The sequence below is a fragment of the Manis pentadactyla genome, chromosome 10, assembly GCF_030020395.1.
Source record: "Manis pentadactyla isolate mManPen7 chromosome 10, mManPen7.hap1, whole genome shotgun sequence".
Taxonomy (NCBI): Eukaryota; Metazoa; Chordata; class Mammalia; order Pholidota; family Manidae; genus Manis; species Manis pentadactyla.
The window spans coordinates 39608152-39630236 of record NC_080028.1 but is presented as its reverse complement, the minus strand read 5'-3'; the positions used below and the strand labels follow the sequence as shown (position 1 = coordinate 39630236).

At 38.4% G+C, this 22085-nt stretch overlaps 1 pseudogene; it reads right to left on the bottom strand.

The window, feature by feature from the left end:
- Positions 1–20571: 20571 nt before the first annotated feature.
- LOC130685162 (olfactory receptor 6C2-like) lies at positions 20572–21507 on the bottom strand (annotated as a pseudogene).
- Positions 21508–22085: the final 578 nt, after the last annotated feature.

Genomic DNA, 22085 nt, shown 5'->3' with positions numbered 1-22085 from the left:
AAGTCTTGAAACTTTAGGCCATGTCCTTGCTCCCAAATATCTTGAAAATAAATTAACACTATTGTTTGACTAATGGATGTTTACTTCTCTTGTCTTATAGAAAACAACATTTTAGAGAGTGCAAGGATCTAAATTACGTCAGCAGATGATTTCCAATTCAAGGTTGCTTCCAGAAGTCCTTTGTTTCACCTATTTTAGGTGACCTAACATATGTTGATATACAAATCCAGCCCTATCAAAGCCTTCAATCAACTCAAAATTATAAACTCTTGTTTCTTTTTAGCACAATTCAATTAACTATTCATATCTCTCTAATCTTGGTAAAACATATAAAACTGTTTCTTAAAGAAAATAATTTTCTATGTCTCTCAAAGACTACAGACATGGTTGTTTCAGTTGCTTGTTTATCCCTGATCATCCTGAGGGTTAGAAGGATGAGGAAAGGTTTGCATGGCTTGTATGTGGACTCAAGTCCCAGATGAATTAGGATCCAAAGTTATTTATGAATCTTTTGTGTAATATTTTGGCAAGGACTGTGAAACAAGCTGCAGTGGGGATAATGTCCTCAGAGAATTGAAGATTCCACAATGCTATCCAACAAAGGACTTTACACAAAATATAAATCAAATGAGAAAGAGCAAGCCTACATTGTACTCCTTTTCTTCCATAACACCTATAGTGGCTAATTACTGTAAGAGAATACAATTACAACTTTTCTTCTTTGGTAACATATTTTTACCATAAGTAATGCCTATTTATTATCAAAAAATTAACATAAGAAAATGGAAAAATAAGTCTAAGGTAATAACAGCCCTTAGTCTATTACACACTTCCATATAATCCAATGTAAATATATGCTTATGCACTGGCATATTCACAAATGTGAAGCATCCTTTATGTGATGGCTTTCCAAATATTTTGACAATTAAAAACAAACCTTTTTACTCAATAGTTAGAAATATCTATCATTTGGAGAAGATGCAGGGTTTCATTTTGGTGCATTCCATCACAATTTGAAATCAATTCTAACAGTTGACACTTTGTGATTGCTTAAAAAACCTTTCACTATTATAAAAAATGACTATCTTGAGCTTATTAAGTGATTCTAAAATTTTATTATAAATATATAAACCTTTTTAACTCAACCTTCACTGTGATACAGACATTTTTGTACAAATATCTTGTTCTACTGACAGTATTTCCTAAAACTAAGCATAAATTACTATTGCTAATGTATATATATCTTGTTATCTATGTACATATAACTTGTTATGTGTATTGTGACTATTTCACCACTTGTAAGATGGTTTTTAAATGTGTTTATTCTATTTTATTCACATAGAATCTCATTACTTTACAGAAAAAATTTCTATTTTTTAAATAGGCCTCATATATTTTTTGTATCTTTCATACTCAACACTTTTTAAATGAGTCATGCTATTCATTTTTAAAATTATTTCTGTAAAATATTTGTTAATTTTATTACCACTAATAAAATATTTAATTACTAAATATTGAATAATGTTAAATAAAAATTTTCATTTACTATTTAATAAAAAGTTAAATATTTCGATATTGATATTAATAGCTTTCTATGAAACAAGCAGAGTAATAATCAGAAAAAAATAATAATCTGGGGTCATCACACTTCCTGATTTCAAACTAAACAAGAAAGCTACAGATGGTCCTGGCATCAAAACATTCATAAAGAACAATGGAGTAGAATAGACAGGCCAGAAATAAAGATCCGCATATATTAATTGACAAGGAGTGCAGATGACATGATACTGTACATAAAAATCCCTAAAGAATCCACTCCAAAACTACTAGATCTAATATTTGAATTCAGCAAAGTTGCAGTATACAAAATTAATACACAGAAATCTGTTGCATTCCTATACACTAGAGAGGAACTAGCAGAAAGACAAATCAGGAAAACAGTTCCATTCACAATTGCAACAAAAAGATTAAAATACCTAGGAACAAACCTAACCAAGGAAGTGAAAGACTTATACTCTGAAAACTATAAGACACTCAAGAGAGAAATTAAAGAAAATACCAATAAATAGAAATACATCACGTTCTCATGAATAGGAAGAATTAATATTGTAAAAATGGCCATTTTGACTAAGGCAATCTATAGATTGAAAGCAATTCCTATCAAAATACAAATAGCATTCTTCAATAAACTAGAGAAAATCCTTCTAAAATTCATATGGAACCACAAAACACCCCAAACAGCCAAAGCAATACTGAGAAGGAACAATGAAACTGGGGAGATTATGCTCCCAACATCAACCTCTATGACAAAGCCAGAGTAATCAAGACAATTTCGTACTGGCACAAGAACAGACCCATAGACCAATGGAACAGGAAAGAGAGCATAGATATAAACTCAAGCATATATGGTCAATTAATAAATGATAAAGGAGCTATGGACATACAATGGGGAAATGACAGCCTCTTCAACAACAGGTGTTGGCAAAACTGGACAGCTATGTGCAAGAGAATGAAACTGGATTATTGTTTAAACCCTTATACAAAAGTAAACTCGAAATGGATGAAAGACCTGAATGTAAGTCATGAAACCATAAAATTCTTAGAAGAAAACATAGGCAAAAATCTCCTGAATATAAACATGAGCAACTTTTTCCTGAACGCATCTCCTCGAGCAAGGGAAACAAATGCAAAAATGAACAAATGGGACTACAGCAAACTAAAATGTTTCTGTACAACAAAAGACACCATCAACAGAACAAAAAGGCATCCTAAAGAATGGGAGAATATGTTTGTAAATGACATATCTGACGAGAGGTTAACATCCAAAATACATAAAAAACTAAAACACCTCAACAGCCAATAAGCAAATAACCTGATTAAAAAATGGGCAGAGGATATGAACAGACAATTCTCAAAAGAAGAAATTCAGATGGCTAACAGGCATATGAAAAGATGCTCCACATTGTTAACTATGAGGGAAATGCAAATAAAAAGCCACAATGAGCTATCGCCTCACATCAGTTAGGATGGCCAGCATTGAAAAGACTAAGAAAACCACAAATGCTGGAGAGGATGTGGAGAAAGGGGAACCCTCCTACACTGCTGGTGGAAATGTAAGCTAGTTCACCCATTGTGGAAAGCAATATGAAGGTTCCTCAAAAACTAAAAATAGAAATACCATTTGACCTGGGAACCAACTCCTTGGAATTTACCCAAAGAATACAACTTCTCAGTCTCACAAAGACATACGCACCCCTATGTTTATCACAGCACTATTTACAATAGCCAAGATATGGAAGCAACCTAAGTGTACATCAATAGATGAATGGATAAAGAAAATGCAGTGCATATACACAATGGAATACTATTCAGCCATAAGAAAGAAACAAATCCTACCATTTGCAACAACATGGATGCAGCTAGAGAACATTATGCTCAGTGAAATAAGCCAGGTGCAGAAAGACAAATGCTAAATGATTTCCCTCATTTGTGGAGTATAACAACAAAGCAAAACTGAAGGAACAAAATAACAGCAGACTCACAGACTCCAAGAGGTGACTAGTGGTCACCAAAGGGGAGGGGTGGGGGAGGGTGGGTGGGTAGGGAGGGAGATGAGGATTGAGGGGTCTTATGTTTAGTACACATCGTGTGGGGGATCACGGGGAGAACAGTGTAGCACAGAGAAGGCAAACAGTGAACCTGTGGCATCTTACTACACTGATGGACAGTGACTGCATTGGGGTATGGGTGGATACTTGATAATATGGGTAAATGTAGTAACCACATTGTTTTTTCATGTGAAACCTTCATAAGAGTGTATATCAATTATACATTAATAAAAAAATTTTTAAGTACATTATAGCTGATAATTATATCCTTTTATCCAAGTAAGATATCCAAATTACCAGAAATCCCACAACCACTAGGATGGCTAGAATCATAAATTCAGTTAATAATAAATGCTGAAAAAGTTGTGGCGAGCTTAGAATGCTCACACAGTGCTGGTGAGAATATAAAATGTTGCTGCCATTTTGGAAAACAGTCTAGCATTTACTTAAATGATTAAACATAGAGTTATCATATGACTCTACTCCCAGCAATCCCATTCCCAAATATATACCCAAGAGAAATGAGAACCTGTATCCACACACAAAGACCCATATGCAAGTATTCATAGCAGCATTATTCATAAAAACCAAAATGTAGAAAACAACCAAATGTCTACAATGGATGAATGAGTAAATTAAATGTGGTATATTCATATGCATTTATATTTCAAAGAGATTCTATTACAGCATATGCCTGTGCCTTTTGCTGTAGTCAATATGACAATCTCTTCATGTTTGGTTATATTTACTAGTCTTCTGAATGATATAAGCCATGAAAATGAACAACTAATACATACTGTGTCTTGCATGAATTTTGAAAACATGGTACTATGTGATAGAAGCCTATCTATCACAAAGACCAAATATCACATGATTCCATTCATATGAAGTCTTAGAATAGGGAAATCTGTAAAGATAGAAAATACATCGGTAATTGCTTAAGTATGGGAAAGGGAGGTGAGTTGGGGATAAAAGCTAAAATGGGGCCTCCATTGTAGTGATGAAATTGTTGCAAAATTGACTATCATGATGGTGGCACATATGTGTGAATATACTAAAACCCATTGAATTATACACTTTAAGTGGGTAAAATGTATGGTATATGAATTATATCTCAGTAAAATCCTGTCACACATTACAGGAAAGGAATATTTCAAGATAATCTCTCTTGCAATCAAACATACAAATGTCCCAAATCAAATGTTAGCAAAATAGATCCAGTGATTCCCAAAAGGGATGGTAAACCAAGATAAACTTTTATTAATTCCTGAGGTTCAAGAATAGTTTGAGATTTGAAAATCAATTAATATAATTTTATCACATTATTAGAATTATGAATAAAATTCGATGATTCTCTCAATGGATTTTAAAATGTTGAGTAAAGTTCCATATCATTTATAATAAACCAATAACAAACAAATAGGTAACTTTTCTAATTTAATAAACTGCCTATATACCCAAAAAACTTAGCAAACATTGTGCTCAATATTGAAATGTTAATGACTTATTTCTGAAATCAGTAATAAGACAAGAATATTTGATACATCACTTCTGCTCAACATTATATTGGAGACTCTAGCTAGAACAATTAATCAACCAAAAGGGTTAAAACATATAAGAATTTAAAAGGACTGCATAAAACTGAGTTTTGTTACAAGAGAATTTCCGTTTATGTTGAAAAAACAAAATAACCTAAGAAAAAATTTTAGAATTTATTATGCAACTTAGAGCTCATGGATACCAAGTAATTATAAAATAATCAATTTTGCTTCTTTGAACTAGAGGTAAGAAATTAGAAGATAAAGTATTTGCAATGATTTCCTTTACCATAGAATCTAAAAAATTGACTAATAAACTTAATGAGTCATTTGCAATAATTCTAAACACACAAACACATATGCATCCAAAAGGAAAACTATAAAATATTGAAAGAAATTAAAGAATAAGTAAATAAGTGAACAGGGATACCATGTTAATAGACAAAGAGACTCAACATTCTAAAAATGTAAATTGTTACATTGTCTGACCAAATTGACAATTGATTTGGTCAATTGATCAATTGATTTCACAAAATCCATCAAAATCCTAGCAAAATATTCTGTGTAAAGTAAAGTAAAAGTCCAAATTTTTATGGAAATGCAGAGGACCAAGTCCAGAGAAATACTCCTGATAAAGAAGAAAATCATATTGGCAGTAGTAGGTAAAATAGACCAAAGGATAAAACAAGAAGTACAGATACAGACCCATGTGAATGCGCCCCTGCCTCTGTTTCTCCAAGCCTGTCTGGCTCTGTGTCCCCTTGTAATTCCAGAGAAAAAATATATTCCCAGAAAATTCTTCCTGCTTTCTTCTGGTATATGCCACTGGCTCCAAAAAGCAATGGAGTTCTGCACTTAAGGGGCTAGTAGAAAAGGTGCTATGCTGCTGAAATTATGCACCCCATTTTGTCAATGTAGGCGTCAGTGACATAACACTCTTTGGTCTTTGGATCCAGTCGCATACCACCCCATGATTGGATAGATTGTTATTACCTTGATCAGAGCTGTTCCACTGATGGGCTCCATAGCCAGCAAGGCATGATACTCAGCAGTCACTTGCTTCTCTATCAGGTTGTACCAGACCACTGCTCTTTTCCATAGTTGTGACCAGAATCCAATAGGTTGGCAGATCTGTTTAACCTGATGCCAAAGGCCCCATCCATAATCATGTTTGGATACATTAACATGTCGCTCATAGGGCCTTGATGAGCCCACTAGATATGGCCTTGAATGCTCGCTAAGCAGCAGTAAAAGCAGCTTCATGTTTTGTCCCAGTACCACCTCATGCCCTTTTGTACCAACAGGTATAAGGGCTTTAGAATTTGTACCAAGTGTGGGATGAACAATCTCTAGTAACCCTAAAGAGCCAAAAACTCTTGTAATAATGCCACAGTGGTAGGGATAAGGAAAACTTGCACCTTGACTATTACTGTGTCTGGGATAACTTTAGTTTTACCTGACCAGACACAACCCTCAAGAACTTAATGACAGACCAGGTCCCTGAACCTTGGTGCTGTTCACAGCCCATCCTTTTTCCTGTAGACAGTACAGCAGTCTAAGAACTGCCCCTTCTAAATTTACAAGAGAACAGCCATACCATTTGTGGTTTCTTCCACCTGGCCAAGTCCTAGGCTAAAAACCATGAAAATGGTGGGACTGGGGAGGTATCCCTGTGGACGGACACTGAATGTCCACTGCCAGCCTTCCCATGTGAAGGCAAACTGTTCCTGACTTTCCTGTGGTATGTCAAGAGAGAAGAAAGCATTGGCAAGGTCCACAATTTAATTATACATCCCTAGTTCATGACTGAAGGTGTCCATAAAGGCTGCTATAGAGGGGACAGCAGCATGCAAAGGGGGTGTGACTTTATTCAGTTCCCTGTAACCACGGTCATACACCAGGAGCCATCTGGCTCTTTCACTGGCCACAATGGGGAATTAAAAGTACTATGAGTGGGCTTTATGATGCCTACCTTCTCCAACTCTTGTAGAGATTCTCCAATTTCCTTGTGTCCCCCAGGCAATATATACTCCTTAATACTTGTCACCCACTGAGGTAAAGGCAGATATACAGGTAGATGTTTAGCATGTTCCCTCAGAACTGTCTTTACCACACATGCCTTCAATCTGAACAAACCCGTTGTGGTCTGTAACCACAGGCTCTGCAGGATATTCCCCCAAAATATATTCAGAGATGGGAGAAATGTACACAGTATACTCCTTTGGTGGTAAATGCCATATCCCAATGGATTTACTTCCTTCACTCTTATTGCAATACAATTATAGTCATCTATCAAAGCAGGGGTCCCAGAAAAATGCTCAGGGTGCCCCTATATCAGAGAACACTCAGCCCCTGTGTTAACCAGCACTACAAGAAATTGTACATTCGTGGGGGACCAATGCATTACTATTTCTATATGTGGGCTCTGATCCCCACCATGTACCCAAAGTAGAGGCCTTGACCTCACCCTCAATCACACCACAAAACACAGTTGTCCTCCTGTGGGGGTGAGGGCCCAGGTGAAGCTTAAATATTGTCCTCCAGGAAGTCCTGCCGGGAGAGAGGCCAAGCATTGGGCTTTGCCTCCAGCTTACATGTCCTAGACCTCAGCACCTGGAATTACTGTACTGGCTTTAATTGATGCCACAGTTATCACAAGATCCTACTGGGATTCCCATTAAGTTTTTCTTTCCCTACCTCAGCCTTTATCAAATCAACCTACATCTGGGTCCTTGAGACCTTTGTGGGGCCATTTGCACCTCTCCTTTCATTCATAGCCCATACTTCCTTATTGTTTCAACCTCCCCCAGGTCTGCTAAAGAACAAGTAGCCTCATTTATGGGTTGCCTTATGAGGGGCAATACATAGAAACAAATTAGAACAAAAATACAACAGTCCAAAAACTGTGGGACACCACAAAAGCAGTTCTAAGAGCAATACAGGCCTACCTCAAAAGCAAGAACAATACCCAAAATACAGTGCAAACTCAGAGCAAAAAATATAAACCCAAAGTCAGTAGAAAGAGGGATATAATAAGGATCAGAGCTGATATAAATAAAATAGAGAAAAATAAAACAAGAGAAAAAAATCAATGAAGCTGACAGCTGGTCCTTTGATAAGAGAAACAAAGTAAACAAATCTCTAGCCACATTTATAAAGAAAAAAAGAGGACACAAATAAAATCAGAAATGAAAGAAGAATAGTTACAACTGACACCACAGAAATACAAAGAGCTATTAGAGTGTTCCATGAAAAATAATATGCCAATAAATGGAACAACCTAAGAGAAATGAACAGCTTCCTAGAAAAGTCCAACCTTCCAAGACTGACCCAGAAAGAAGCAGAAAATCTGGACAGACTAATGACCAGTAATGAAATTGAACTGGTAATCAAAAAACTCCCAACCAACAAGAGTACAGAACCAGAGGGCTTCACAGATGAATTTTACCAAACATTTAAAGAGCTAATACACATCCTTCCTAAAGTATTCCAGAAAGTAGAGAAGGAGGAATTACTTCCAAACTCATTCTATGAGGCCATCATCACTCTAACCAAAACCAGGCAAAGACACTCCAAAAAAATAGGCCAATATCCCTGATGAACATAGAGGCAAAAATCCTCAATGAAGTATTAGAAAACCAAATTAAAAGTCCATCAAAAGGATCATCCACCATGACCAAGTGAGATTGCAAGGATGGTACAATATTCATAAATCAATCTATGTAATACAAGAAATTAACAAAAAGTGGATTAAAAACCACTGATCATCTCAGTAGACGCTGAAACAGCATTTGACAAAATTCAACAACCATTCATGATAAAAACTCTCAACAAAATAGGTATAGAGCAAGCAGAGCTCAACATAATAAAGGCCATATAAGACAAACCCACAGCTAGTATTATACCCAATGGCAAAAAGCTCAAGGCTTTTCCTCTAAGTTCAAGAGCAAGATAAGTATGTCTACTCATGAATTTTACCCAGCATAGTACTGGATGTCCTAGCCATGGCAATCGGACAAGATAAAGAGATAAAGGCATCTAAATTTGTAAGGAAGAAGTAAAACTGTCACTATTTTCAGATGACTTGATACTATATATAAAAAACCCTACAGACTCCATCAAAAAACCATTAGAACTAATAACTGGATTCAGCAAAGTTTCAGGATACAAAATTAATACACAGACATCTGTTTCTTTCCTATATATCAACAATTAACTAGCAGAAAGAGAAATCAGGAAAACAACTCCATTTACAATTGCATCAAGAAGAATAAAATACCTAGAAATAAACCTAACAAAGAAGATAACAGACCTGTACTCTGAAAACTGTAAGACACTCATGAGAGAAACTAAAGACAACACAAATAAATGGAAATCTGTCCCATGCTCATTTATAGGAAGAATTAATATTGTCAAAGTGACCATCCTTCCCAAAGCAATTTATAAATTCAAGGCAATTCCTATCAAACACCAATGGCATTTTTCAATGAACTAGAGCAAATAATCCTAAAATTCATATGGAACCACAAAAGACCCAGAATAGCCAAAGAAATCCTGAAAAAGAAGAACAAAGGTGGAGGTATTACATTTCCTGATTTCAAGGTACACTACAATGCTACTCAAACAGCACAGTACTTGCACTAGAACAGACTCATAGATCAATAGAAAGCACAGATATAAACCCACAAATATACATTCAATTTATACATGATAAAGGACCCATGTGTATAGAATGGGAAAAAAACAGTCTATTCAATAGTGTTGGGAAAACTGGACAGCTACATGCAAGAAAATGAAACTGGGTTACTGTCTAATTCCACATATCACAGTACACTTAAAATGGATTTAAAACCCAAAGGTAAGACAGGAAACCACAAAACTCTTAGAAGAAAACATATGCAAAAATCTCTTCAGTATCAGCATGCATAATTTTTTTTCTGAACATATTGCGATGGGCAGGGGAAAATAAATAAAAAAATGAAAAAGGAGAACTACAACAAAGTAAAAAGCCTCTGTACAGCAAAGGAGACCATCAACAGAAGAAAAAGGCAACCTACATTAAGGGAGAATATAAGTAATTTATTTGATAAGGGGTGAATACCCAAAATATATGAAGAACTCAGACGACTCAACACCAAAAAACCAAACAACCCAATTAAATCATGGCTGGAGGACTTGAACAGATTTCAAAAAAATACACACAGATGGCCAACAGGCACGTGAGAAGTTGCTCCACAATGCTAATCATCAGGGAAATGCAACTCAAAACTACAATAAGCTATCACCTCATACCAGTCTGAATGACCTCTACCCAAGAGACAAGAAATATCAAGTGTTGGCAAGGATGTAGAGAAAGGGGAACCTCCTAACTATTGGTAGGAATGTAAACTGGTGCAGCCACTGTGGAAATCAGCATGGAGGTTTCTCAGAAAACTAAAAATAGAAATACTTCTAGGAATCTACTTGAAGAAAACAAATCCCTATTCAAAACGATATGTGTGCCTGTATGTTTATTGCTATGAAACAGACCCTCTCAGAGCCAACACTTGAGATGAGACCAGGCTGGATGGTGCTGTGACTGCAGCCCCATGACAGCCAGTTAAGCTCTACCCTGGACACCTTCCCACAGAAACTGAGATGTTTGTTGTTTTAAACTGTTATGTTTGGAGTAACTGATACCCATAATATATAACTAATTTAAAGAATTATCTACTCTAACTATTCAAATGTATTGAGAGAAGGTTTCCATAATACTCCCATCATCATCTTAAAAATTCCAGCAACTATGATTATGTCCACTTTCTTCACAGTAGTTTTCTACTATGAAAGGAATGGGGCTATTCATCAAAGAGTAACAGGCTTCAGAAACTGAAATGGCATGCCTGGGACTGAATCTTGACAATGATGAATGTGGAGACGAGTCATATTATGAGGCTGGATAAGGAAGAGATCATTGACATTGAAGGAGAATTCAGGATTAAACTCAGACATGGATATCTGGACATGATGCTAAGATAGTGCTGGGACGGCTCTCTGAAGGTATAAAATAATAGACCAAGGTTAATAAGGTAGAGCTGCTGAAACCACCATGTCAGAAAAGGAATTAAGATTCAAAGCAGCCAAAAGGTGAGCATGCAAAAATATATTTATAAACTAAAACTAGAGAATCCATCAACTGACTATAAACCCTAGAGAAGCACAGAGGATCCTACCTTCATTAAACACTAAGGAATGCATTGGTGAGACTGGGCGCCATGGAAACAATTTTTGTTATCCTTTCAGATTCTCTAGAGGAGTAGAATCTGTTATGGAAATAGATTCACTGTTGCCAATGGAGACAACAGGATTTCAGTAAAACAGACACCAGACAATAGAACTTAAGTGTCAGAGGCAAGGTAATATAGTTATTGTACAACACCAGAAGAGAAAGTAGGGAACAAAAGAGCACCTGATCAGCAGAAATTTGTGGTAATGGCTAGATGACCATGGTGATGGTAAAGATGAGATAGAAAAAGGCCACCAAGGATGTCAATTAACTATAATAAAAACTGATCGAGAATGCCTGAGCAGAAGGCCGATAGAGCAGCCACAGTGGGAAACTCATGATTCTCCAGCCAGGTCTCAGCACTGGTCCACCTTTCAGGCTCAGACCTCCTTCAGGACAGGGAGACTATATGCCTTCAGTGCAAGACTCTGAAGGACATAAAGAAAGGTAGTGAATCCTCCAGTCCCTTCCCTAAAAAAATCCAAAGGCATGTACCTAATTAGATGGACACTGAAGAAAGAATTCTAGACATTTATAGGACTATTGGGTAGAATCTTAGCTGAAGAATATATCAGATACAAAATTCTATAATGCAACCAATATATTTCAGGTGATGGGAAAAGAGGTGACACATGGAGTCCTTACCCAAGACTAGCTCACAGTGCATTCAGTGCTTCTGTAATCATACCTTATTTAATTTTCCTGATCTTTGAGTGCCATCAGAAATCATAGTTAGAAATGACAGAGCCCTCATTACAGGTCACTTTACAACCTGTGGAGTAAACACCAAATGTAACTGCCAAGTGAATTGCCTGCCTTGGCCAAGTTTAATAAATCAAAAATAAGAATACATCCTGTGAGAATGGCCAAGATAAGGGGCACCCTAAATTATTTAAACAGTGCAGGATTTATAGGTCCCATCAGAGCCTCACTTAAATTATTGGTTTGCTTCCTGCAAAACTTTTGGAACATAGTGATGATAGCAGCTGTCTTAAACTTAAACAAGTCCGGCTGCTTTGCAGACCAAATCTATACCACATCTGACACTTGCTATTCAGAATTTCATTTGATGAATTCTCTTTTTTCAGTTCCTATAGAGAAGTTGGCATCTGAAGTATTTTGCATTCACTGCAATGACCAGTAAAAGCATTCACAATCACATCTCAAGGCTGTGTTTATTCTACTCTCTATCACTTTAGAGACCAAAAGGAGCCTGATCATCTGGACATTCCTCAGCATGTCGTTCTGGTCCACTTTAATGATGACACTGTGTTAATCAGACCTAGTGAACGGAAGCTTCAGGTGTCCTGAATGTCAGGTAAGAGTTTATACATGGAAAGTAGGAGCCTGCTACATGAGCAAAACTTTAAAGGTCCATCATCAGGGGCATTTGAGGACATCCCCTTTAAGGATAAAGAAGAAATGATTAATTCCTGCACCTGAAGCGTTTGGTAGGCTTCTTCACAGACTACGCACAGATCATATCACCCTTGGGAATGCAATTCTGACAGCTTTATCGGGTGATTCAAAAGTACCCACTCTGAATACAGCCTGGTGAGCATAAGGAGGGTGTGCAGCAGACTCAGGCTGAAATACAGCTGCTCCTGCTATTGGACCATAGCATCCAGCAAATTTTGTGTTGCTAGAGGCATTCATGGTACATAAACTTGCTGGGGGTAATGTCTGGGGACCAAACAACAGAGATGCTGCATAGAGATTAAAAGTTCTGGAACAAAGCCATTCCATTGCACCAAAAATGTATTCGTGATTCAAACCAGTTCCTGCAACCTACTAGGGCCTTATAAAGACTGAACACTGAGACAATGAAGATTGGAGATGACATAAGAGGTTGAAACTATGTGACAGGCACAAGTGTGTATCTCTCTATAATGTATCAATGGCCATTTGAAAGCATCTATTGCACATGAAGCCCTGACCAAGCAGGTGGATTGCCTCCTGGCATAAGTAGCCTAAAATGACCAGGCAAAACTTGTTTTGTTCCTGGTAGAAATATTTCTCCCACTTGCAGCCATACTAGCATTTCTAGTCCAGCAAACTGTAAAGTTTCAGGAATGAGAAGCACAAATTTAACAACTGCTTCACTGAAGATAGAGAGGCCAGGGCCACTTGTCTGTCTATCACTTGGATCCTAGGCCTGTGTATCCTACCTATCAGGAATCAGTATCTTTAATAATCATTGTTTCAAGTACATACTTCATCTTTGGACCAGTGCCCAATCTTCACAGGACGTCACTGGTACCCAAGTTAAACAATTGCCTTTTATGAGGCCTTTGCTGTGCTTCATCTTCTGGGTGATGCAGTGTGTGTTGGTACAGGAGACACCATGGTCAGGTGCCTTAGTTCAACCTCTTTTCCATAAAGTGGTTCCTTGAAATGAAGAGATAATCTGCAGCATCCTGTGAAGATAAGTCAGATCATGGATAAACTCTCACACATTGGTCCTGGACAAGGCACTGAGGAAAAGAAACATATCTCCAACATGTTTCAATCCAAGGAAGCCTGAATCACTATTCACTCCAAGATACAAGGGTTCTAACATAATCATCTTCAACTATGGCTGCTTGCTTTAACTTGGCTGATCCATGCGTAAACCAAGCCTGGGCACACAAAGAACTTCCATATGTCAAACCCCAACAAGTACAAAGCACTGTCAGACTCCAGCACAGGAATAGCTGCACGAAGGGTTCAGGCCACTGCTTCGTGCAGCCTGACTTACTCCTGCCTTAAATGCACCATTTGTACTTAAAGATGGGTGCTTGGTGGGCAATACCTTCCTTCTTGGGGCTTTGCTCTAAGCCATGCAAAAATACTGATGTCAGGAGAGAACAACACTTGTGGTTGATTAGTAAGAATTTCTGTCCAAATAAAGTTATACTGGGCAGCAGTGTCTGGCAAGCACTGTATCCAAGACCCCACAGGGCACGTTGGATGAGTATCAATGTCTTTCTGTCACAGGCTCCATTTCTACATAACTATAGGTCAACTGAGTCAAAGTCTCATTAGAACTAATGGCCCATTTGGGAGAACCGTCTGTATAGCCTCTTGGGTAATAAGCCTAAACACCCCAGCTTTTACCAGCTCACTAATCAGTATAGTGATTTCTTCATGTCTCCTGTTCTGCACTGCTTTATGATAACCACTTTGGTGAGCAGAGGAAGCCTATGGACTCCAAGGTGTGCATGTGATCCGCCTCCACTGTTCAATTGGTGGCAGTTCCTTATTGGAATATCAGTTGTCACAAGGAGAAATACTGCACGCACTTAAAACGTCTGGTCCCTTAAAACAATACATTCCTCATTATCAGTTACAACCCCATGATTGTATTGAATATCCATAAAACAGGATGACTATTGGCCCATGGCTACATTGCTTTGCAATGAAAGGTGCACCATGTCAGTTATAGATGTTCTGAAATGCTGACAAATGATAGATAATTCAAGGACCACAATTATCTATGTACAAAAACTTGGAGGGTAGATAAATACATCTTCAATAAATAAAACTACCTACAATAAATCTTGACCCACTCACTTGTTGCTAATGGCTTGGGAGCTTGTCCCATCAGACCTCTCTACTTTTGACAGGGTCCTGAACAGGGCAATGTTTCCTGACACACTATGGACATACACAGGACAAGAAGGAACACATCAATTTCATAACACATTTAGCAATGGGAGTTATAATAGGTGTACCTTGAACCAATGAGAGGCTCCAACCCAATGGTTACTTTAACTTTTCATCTCACAATGAGTCTTGATTTAATCCTCTCAGTTGAATTCAGGCACCCTTTTTCTCTAAAACAGACCAATGTGCCCTAACACTTGTACATTAGGGTTTATAACAGCTGCCAGAAAGTCATGTCATCTCCAGCTGGGAGCTCAGGGAGAGCAGAGGATGGGAAAGGTACCCAGGGAGCAGGGAGATGGCCAGACAGGCAGAGAGCTGTTCTTTCCTTTGACTTTTCCCCCCCAAGCTCAGTGCCCCCTCCTCCTCTGCACATCTCTCAGTGTCAGGAGAGACTGGGGCACAAGGGGCTCTTACTTTTGGCCCCTGCACAAGCACCACAGCTTTGCCTGCATCTCTGGGAGAGCACTGCCAACCTTCACTTGGAGCCTCCTTCCCTGTGGGACTGGGTACGGTGGAACCTGGTTCGCTGATCCCAGAAGATCTATAAAGATGTCTACTCCTTCTCTTCCCAAAGTTTCACAACTCACATGGCTGTTTACAGAAAGCAGCTGAGGCCAGGAAATAGAACTCCTTCATGCACAGCAAACAGCCGTCCACCAGCGGTGGCCCAGAGGTGCTTGGTCTTCACCCTCTGCCTTCTGTAGATGTTAACCTTTCAGTGACCTGGGGCACTCGAACTTCCCTCATGCTGGGGACAGATACCTGGACTATGAAGGGATGGCAGTGCGCAGGACATGAGGTCATTGTTCTTGATGGAATAAAGCAAAACCAGCTCAAAATCCACAGTCTCACCAAAGATGTCATAATGGGGAGTATTTTCTTTTCTTTCTTTCTTTCTTCCTTCCTTTCTTTCTTCCTTCCTTCCTTCCTTCCTTCCTTTCTTTCTTTCTTTCTTTCTTTCTTTCTTTCTTTCTTTCTTTCTTTCTTTCTTTCTTTCTATTATTTTTTTTATTTTGGTATCATTAATCTACAATTACATGAAGAACATTATGTTTACTAGGCTCCCCCTTCACCAAGTCCCCCCCACATACCCCTTCACAGTCACTGTCCATCAGCATAGTAAGATGCTGTAAAATCACTACTTGTCTTCTCTGTGTTGCACAGCCCTCTCCGTGCCCCTCACGCACTATACTTGCTAATTGTAATGCCCTCTTTCTTTTTCAATGGGGAGTATTTTCTTACATAATCTAATACAATAATTATATAAATTCTTCTGGAGAATTCTCCTTTGGAGGAACATTGTCATCCTCTGCCAGATTTGGACCAAAGAGCACAAAGCCACATTTTTTTTAGTGTGAATATTGTCCAGATATTGAAGCTTTAAATAACCTCACTAAAACAAGTACTTCCTGGAGTGGAATTGTGGCCTCTTCTAAATCAATACGGGACTGTACTAGTTCAGTGTTCTGAGAAAGCAAGGTTTCTCTCACAGCCATCTAAAACCTAAACAAAGCTTCTATCAGAACAGTAATCATGGATTTAGTAAAGTAGGTTATAAATAAGAATGTGTATCTATAAGTAGAAACATAATTCCATAATAATTCCTAAAAGAGACAAAAAGATAAAATACACCCAAAAAGAAAGCACACACAAGAGCTCCTAAGACTGTTCAGAGGAAATACTATAGCTTCATTAATCCTAATAGTATTACTCCTGAGTGTGTAGGCTACCATCTAATATAAAAATCACCAATGACAAAACAAAACCAGAGAAACATAACTAGAGAAGCCAGAAGTTAATAACTTTTCCTTTTAAGTTTAAAAATATCAGATTATATGTGGATTCCCAGGGCATAAAATCATATATTAGCTCATGGAGAAAGATGAATAATCATCTCTGTAATGTTATGTTCATCTAATCAGTAGCAGAACTATCCAGCCCGGTAAAGGGACATAGAAAGTTGTGTTTCCCAAAAGTGAAAGAATGTTCAGTCCCTGATCAATATTCATTGTGAGAATTTTCCTGAGTCACATCCAATTGATTACAAAGTAAGGTGATAGTTAATTATAATCTTGGGCCATTATTCCCACGGAATCCACTAATAGATGGAAAGCCCAATAGAACTGATACGTATCTAGTAGAAAAGCCCAAACACCCCTTTGCCCTCACTTGCACACTACCACTGGGGGAGCAAGACAGCTCAGCTGTTCATGGCAAAAACACAACTTCACACAGAGCACCTGAGGGAGTGAACAGAGAACCTAAAGTTGTTTGTCTATTACTTTTAATAAGTAATGAAGAGGGTATGAGAAGCTTTTGAAAGACCACTTAAAAATTCTTACATTAAAACAATGATGTGTTATGACTTAATAATTATTTTATCTTGGAACTTTGTGTGGTGTGTGTGTGTGTGTGTGGTCCTGAAAACTTCCCTTATTGTTAGTTTACAATGTGCCGTGGACCTTTCCTCCATGCATATGGGTGAAAATTCCCTCATGAGAAAGCGCTGTGGCTGGATCCCAGCCCTGGGAACATCAGGGACACAAGCCAAGTATCAGCTTAAGGCTAAAACACAGGGCCTGGCAAATGTCTTCTAGGGGAAGTGGGATCAGCAGCATTCTCATCAGAGAAATCAGAACCAAAGCCCTGGAGATGCAGGACTTCAGGTAAGTGCCTTCAACCCTGCCTCCACCCCTCACTCCCACTGCACTCCCTTGGCCCCTTGGGACAAATGAATCCTTTACAACTCTTGGCATCCAATGAACCCCTCCCCATTTTCTGTTTTTTCCTTAGCTGTCTGGGAGGCCTTGACATCTTGACATGCCTGCACATTTCTCATCATCTCCTCACTGCCCACTGCCAGCCTGAGAGGCCTGTTAGCCTTGGGGGAATCATGACACCTGTGAGGAGGCTCCGGGAGCTGGTCCCCATGGCCATGGAGCACAGCGCCAGGACCAAGTCCGGCTGCTGGCTGCTGGCACCTCCCCCTCCCTGAGAAAATGTTCTACTGTGATGTGCCACTGTCATGATTTAACCTCAGCCTGTCTTTGTAAATGAAGGCTTTTCCTGAGTCAGTCTTTTAAATCACCTGGTGAAAGGCGATTGTTCCTTGGGCCACTGACAGGTACTGGAATTACCACAGCTTTGGAGTCACACAGAAGAGGATTTGACTCATGGATCCATCCAGTAAAACCTGCCGGGAATGGCCAGCAATCCCTGAGATGACGGATGATGGATTACTCCACACCTTACCTTACAGCAAGAGAGGAGGAGGAGGGAGTCAGTGCTCAGAGGCGAAGAACCTTTTCCCCTGTTCTCTCTCGTATTTATTGTGTGCTTTCAAATCCTTACATCATGATTAAAAATACCATAGGTGCAGATCACAAGAGTGCAGAAAGTTGCAGGATGTGATTAGTCTTAAACCTTTCATACAGTTAAAGGTTTTCAAGTGTTGATTATTATCAGAGACACAAAGCAGAGCTCTATGTGTACCATGTGCTTAGTTTAACTTAGAACTATAGTGTGCAAAAACAACATTTGTGAAAAACACCTTCAGGCTCATGGGAACAGCTGGAGCAGGTGACTCTTGTGGCTTTTCAATGATGAAGGCTTTACACAAACCCTGGCATCCCAAGGGTCTACGCCCCATCCAGTAGTCACATGACACCCTCTGGAAGTTTCTATCTATATCTTAGCAAGCCAAGCACTGTGCACAGCCCTGTCAGTAACATTTCCATCCCCCACATAAATCTAAACTTTCATGAATCTCGTTTTCTTTACCTGTAAACAGTTACAGTGTAAAATGTTGTTTTGATGATTCTCAATAATGTAAAATGGCAAGCACCTAACAGTCTAAAAACATTAGCTTTCCTAATGAATTGAGAGTATTTCCATTTTTAGATAAGTCTGCCAGACTCCAATAATTTTTATTATATTCTCTGGAAACTTTGGAAATGTGATGTATTTTCAATAGGCCTGATTGATTTTATTATACAATATTAGTATATCAAAGCTTTGGGAGTTTCTCAAATGTGTGAGTTATACCTTTGAAATATACTGTAGAAAGATGAGCAAAATAAAAGGTACAGCTTAAAGGATGTGTATGTGGTATTTCCAACCCCTGGAGTGTCCACATTGTCACTCTGGCCCTAGGAAGCCACCACAAGTTCTAAAAATCCCGCTGTCCCCAGGCAGCCCTTTCCTGTGCCCTTGTTTCAGTTATCAATTGCTTTGTAACAAATCACCCCAAATCTCAGTGTGTTAAATATATCGACTTAAAACCAATTATTTTCATGGTTCTAGGGGCTGACTGGGATGAGGTAGGTAGTTCTTGGGTCTGTCATTTAGTTGTAATCAGATGGTACTGGGGTTGGAATGGTAAGAAGGCTGTAGTGGGCTTCTTTACTCATGATGGCTTCTTCAACCATGTGCCAACACCACAGCTGAGAAAGGCTGAAGAGATGGGGCTGACCAGGCATCTCCCTAGGTCTCCCCAGGGGGCTAGCTTGGGCTTCCTCACTGCATGGCAACCTCAGGGTATTCATGCTTTTCACATGGCACCTGGACTCCCCAAGGGCACGTGTTCCCAAAAAGAAGGGGGAAGTTACAAAGCTTCTTACTTCTCACATCATGCACTTTCATGTCTACCACATTCTCATGATCAAAAGCAAATCATAGACCTGACCAAGCTAAAGGGGAGAGGAAGGAAATTACATCTCTGCTGGGCAAATGACAAACTGAAGAGTTTGAAAGAACCTTTCCTCCACCCCAGCCATGAATCTGAAAATGCCCCTAGTGGAAAAATTACCTGCACATCATCAGTTCACCCTTCATCATATCTACCCTTTGCAGAATCATGGCCCTTTGATCTTCACTGTATCACCAGCAATCTGATCCTTAAGCCCATGATTTTTGCATCACATCTGGCTTTCCTGGGAGTTCTTAAAGCAATTACTAGAAGAGAGGAAAGTTTATCAATAAACTTGAAAGGCTATGTAGTTACACTTTTTGTATTGCTGGGACTTTTGCCAGTATTTTTATTATCATTTTTAAATACATTCAGGTAAGAAGGAACACTGAGTATTATTACATTACATTTTGTACTACCATTTTGTATTGTGAGGCACCATTGACAAGCCTGAGTGAAGATCAAGACAGTTTTACATTTTCTGAAAATTTATCTTCTTGAAAAGGGAAGACACTTCAAACAGGTTGTATTACAAGGAGAGAAAAGGAGTAACATGTCTATACATAAGAATCATGACTAGTGAAAATTTGCAAAGTCTGAGTAGAATTGATTGAATTGTATTTAGAACGCGATATAACATATTCATACTTTTAGGGGAGTATAAAAGTGCCTGCCTCTTAATGCTTATCCTTTAGTATTCTTTCTTAGAATTTCTTCTCATCTTTCTTTAACACCTGTCAAGCGTTAACAGTCTCAATACCTTCAATTTCCATCCATACTCTGATTATTTATTTTTTTATATTGAGTTCCCAGTTTATTCTTCTACTACTTCTTTGAATAGAATACAAATCTTTTGAGAGTGTCATGGAAAGACTGTTTTACTTGCTTATTTCTTAGGGTATAAATGAAGGGATTGAACAGAGGGGCAACAGATATAGTAAGCAGAGAAACTGCCTTATTAACGGCCACTTCTTGCTTGGCTAAAGGTTTGAGATATACGAAAATGCAGCTGCCATAGGCAAAAGAAACCACAATTATGTGGGATGAACAAACAGAGAAGGCCTTTTTTCTTTGCTGGGTCGAGGGTAATCTTAGAATCGTCCTAATGATGTATATGTAGGACAGAACTACACATACAAGAGTCATTATGAAGGTCAACACAGCACAGAATAGAACCAGCTGCTCTATGAACCATGTATCTGAGCATGAATTCTTCAGTATTGGAGAAGCATCACAGAAGAAATGGTCAATAACAGAGTCACAGAATTCCAGATTAAGGCTTAAACAAAGGGATGGGAGGATAATCAATAAACCAGATACCCAACAACTGAGGATGAGGTTCCTGCAGACTCTGCTGCTCATGATGGTCACGTAATGCAGGGTTTTGCAGATGGTCACATAGCGGTCATAGGACATCACAGCCAACAGATAATATTCTGTAGCTCCAAAGAAGATAACAAAAAATACTTGGCTGTAGCAGGCTTAGATGGTAATGATTTGGTTCCCACTTGATATGATGTACAGGTATGCAGGGACACAGGAAGTTGTGAGTGAGATTTCTAAGAAAGAAAAATTTTGAAGAAAAAAATACATAGCTGTTTTTAAATGAGAATCCACCAAGACAAGGAAAATTATGGTCAGATTCCCAATTACACTTAACATATATGTAGTAAGCATGAAGAAAAAGACCAGAATCTCCAGTTGTGGGTCATTTGTCAGTCCCAGTAAGATGAAGATTGTTAATGTTGAATGGTTTCTCATCATCGACCATCGATTGCCAATCTTCACATAAAACTCACAGAAACAGGATCTGAGAAGAAATGTGCAATGTGATGGATCAAATACTAACAATAAATTGCAATTAAAACTATCATATGTATTTCCTTCTATAGTTCATCTTTCATGTGGTGATACTTCCAACCCCACTGAATAGACACGGGGAAGACTGAAACAGTGTCTCTGAGGTTATGTCATATCTCTGTCTTCTCCTAGCTGAGCAAACTTGGACAAGTCTCTTAACCATTCTGTGCTCCCGGTTTTCCATTCTGTAAGAAGGGGTTAATTACAAGATCACACCACAGAATTACTGTGAGCTTTCAATGACTTAAACCATGTGAAATGCTTATAATAGCACTAAGGAAATAATAAGGACTATACAGATATTGTTTTTCTTATTTTATGAAGCCAATCTCTGATATCTCAAGAAGGTATTTAGCTCTTCAGGTAGCATCTCTCCCTCTCTGTTTTTTGCATTATTAATTTCTTCCATGTTTCTAGAGCATATCATCAGCATATGAATCTGCTGTTCCCTATATAACTTTTAATAGTCCTTCCCATTA